Source organism: Mustela putorius, unplaced genomic scaffold (genome assembly GCF_011764305.1).
Source record: "Mustela putorius furo isolate JIRA1106 unplaced genomic scaffold, ASM1176430v1.1 tig00003898_pilon_pilon_pilon, whole genome shotgun sequence".
Classification (NCBI taxonomy): Eukaryota; Metazoa; Chordata; class Mammalia; order Carnivora; family Mustelidae; genus Mustela; species Mustela putorius.
Window position 1 is genome coordinate 22080977 of NW_025422047.1, and position 3382 is coordinate 22084358.

General features: G+C 41.7%; 1 non-coding gene across 1 annotated transcript; it reads left to right on the top strand.

The window, feature by feature from the left end:
- Window positions 1-2913: 2913 nt before the first annotated feature.
- LOC123388373 lies at window positions 2914-3015 on the top strand. The gene has a single exon (XR_006602929.1). It is a non-coding gene; the product is annotated as a U6 spliceosomal RNA (small nuclear RNA).
- Window positions 3016-3382: the final 367 nt, after the last annotated feature.

Sequence of the window (3382 nt, forward strand, 5' to 3'; positions counted from 1 at the left end):
ATAAGAACTAACACAAAAACGGCACACTCTTTGAAACTCTTGGGAAGTACCTGCAAAAGCTAGTCATACACACACCTCGTGATCCAGCAGGTCTACCACGCATGTGCGCCCAAGCAAAATGCGCATGCGTGCACAGAGGAAACATGCGAGACCTCGTGTCCACTCTCTTCAGAGTAGTAAAAACCCGGCAGTAACCCATCATAAGTAGTCAGTTAAAAATGGTAGCATATTTATAAATAAAATACAGCAATGAGAATGAACAGACTGCTGCTAAGAAGGTGAATTACCTTCACCAAAATAATGTTGAGCCAAAGAATCCGCACATAAGAGTATAGCTACCATCAAAATTAGGCAAGACTAATTTATGGTGTTAGAAGTCAGGACGAGGAATGGGGGCCAGATAGGAGGAGTGGGGGTCAGATGCTGACAGGAAGGAGACAGCACCAGGGCGTCTAAGATACCAAGATGGTCCATTTCTTGATCTAAGTGCTGGTTATAAAGTTGTGTTCATGTTATATACTTTTCTATTTGTGTGTTCTATTACAATAAAATATACTTTTACTTTAAAAGAAAAAGTTTAATTCACAAAATAGCCCCAAGGAAATGAATGCAAGTGTAAACCTGACTGCTCTTTGCGAGGACAGGCAGTCCCCATCAGCTCTATGACAACATCCGCTGCAAAGCAAATTGTCCTGGAGCTTTTACTTTTACTTTACTTTAAAAGAAAAAAATCAAACACTGAAAATCATTCTGAGATACACTCATTTTTTTTTAAAGATGTAATCTTTTCTGTACAAAATTTTGCAAAAAAACAGCAAACTCAGTTCTACCATGGAAACAGCTTCCCTTGGGTAATTATCTTAGTCACTGGTGGGGCTTTCCACCTACCTAAAAACATTTCTAGAATTGGTAAGTGTAATACCTATACAAATTCAATATATATTTGAGAGCATCTTGTTGGCCAGGCATTGTGTCAGTTATGAGGGTTAAAATAATGGACAAAATCCAGCCCTGCCCTTAAAGTACCCCTTGTCTATTCTACTTCTGGACTTCTCTACTCTCCTGCCTTTCTCCACTCAGGCTGCATCCTACACACCGTGTTGAGTCCACCATGTTTCTCTACCTTCCTCTCTTTTCTCCTGTGAATATACCAGCTTTCTCTACTCATGGACTTCTACTCATCATACTTTGATGGGGTTGAGATTGCTGGGGTACTGAGACAAGAAGCCAGCTGAGAACTGGATTTCAGATGTCCCTAGTCACACATCCCTCCCATCTCCCAGATGTATGGCTCTCCATCATTGCTACTCCTGTCCAGCTACTCATTGCTAACACGAACTGGTACCCGAAAGCTCAGCTTGGATATGTACAACTCTGGGTGCTCTATTAACCTTTTAGCTTACTATATGACCAGTTAACAGACCAAAGTAATCTGAAGAATTATATCCAAGTGGCAGAAAACATTCAGCTGTCATCCAGAAGTGCTCACTAGTAAATTAAGAATTTCTCAGAAATATGCCTATTGTTTAGATGCTGAGGTATTCTAATTCGGTGGTTCCAAGTCTGGGGCCCTTGGATCTCCAGGTAGGAACCAGGTCTTAAGTTATCTGCAGTATGTTAACAAGCCTCACAGAGATATGTTAACAAAACTGCACACTCAGCCTCAATAAGGTTTACAGGCTAGGTAAAAGGTGAGTCCTTATGTGTGATTAGAAATAAATAACATTTGTGTCATATACTTAGTGATTGCATATTGATTACAGGTTCTGATAGGCAGTTTCCCATGAGTTTGATACATGAAACTTGGTAAACAAATTAATAATTATTAAGCAGGTGGAGTTTTCCTGAAAGATCAGCTTCAAAATTGTGTGTGTGTGTAGTGGTGGGGCATCCCTGAGGTTAATAAAATAATAAAAAAATAAAATGTCTTCCTGGTAGTGAGAAATTTGGCAACTACTGATCTAGTTTAAGGTGTCTTGCCCTTCTGCAGGGCCAGCAGAGGGTGCTGGAATTAAATTAGTCCCTCCAGCTGTTGTTGCTTCAAGGGCACAAGCTAACAAAGGAGAGGAAGGCCAGGACCAGGACAGAGGAGGAGGACCTCTGCAGATGGGAGAGTGACCACCCGGGGATGGCAAGTCCATTTCACGGGAGAACTTTTCAGGCATAGGAGACGTAACACGCAAGGAGGAAAGAACAGTATTTTGGAGGCAGTTCTGTTTTTACTATGGTCTATAGTAAATTGCTATAACAATTGCTCACAATTGTTAAGAAACAGACCACTCCCGGTGCCTGTCCATCTAGGGCATAGCTCAATGGACAAGCCCACCTCTGACCTCCTGAACTGTTATTGTCATCAAAGGGAGCAGAGGTCTGAACATGTTAAAACGGTGAAGTTGTCTTGGCATTTCTGGTCTATGCTCTTCCTCTTTCTCTCCCTATTCTTCCTCCAAGGGTGACACTGAAGGAATTATTTCAGGCACTAATAAATAGGAAAGGGAGTTTCTTTTTGGTGGGGCTCATATATCTCCCACTACTTCCTGCCCAAAACGTAGAAGGAAGATTCTGCCTGCTCTCCCATCCTGAAGGAGACTGACACAGAGAACAGTGTGGTCAGGGTAGTCTGGACTCCATTGTTCGATTTCCTCTACGTGACTGATTATCTCTTTCTCGAGGCACTAGAATGGGTCATCTCGTCTCACTGCTTTTTTTAACTCCACATTCTACTGATTACTATTCTACATATTCACACTGAGTTTCTTCAGGGCACAACCTGCTTAATTATAAGAATTCTCATACTCATCATTTCTTCACATTTTAGATGTTCCTACAGTGTTTGAATTTGTTTACTCCAGCTGGGTACTTGACTTCCAAACTGATATATTTATTTGAACTTTTAAAAAGTGCAACTTTTGGGCTTGCTTTGGCAACACAGATACTAAAATTGGAATGATACAGAGGTTAGCGTGGCCCCTGCACAAGGATGATATGCAAATTTGTGAAGCATTCCATATTTTTATGAGATCTGCCGCCACTGGGGAGGCAATGTTCTGGGTCCAAAGTCAGTGGCTTGCATCGACAAGTTGGAAAAAGCAAAGGCTAAAGAACTGGCCACCAAACTGGGTTGAGTGGGCACTGTTGAAGTTTCTGCACCTAAAAGTAATCAAAAGTTCTCTTTCAGCCAGTGTCCCAAAAAATGTGACTTTTAAAAATAAGTGCTCTGTGACTGGAATAGTAACCCTAGAGTTCTGAGTCAACATAAGAACGAGAGTAGGCGAGCCCCTTGCAGGTAGTCTGTAACTCCTTCTATGGCATCCCTAACCATAGCAATCTTCCTCACATGTGAATACTTCCAATGATGGGCTGGGGGAGGGTGCTGTAACTC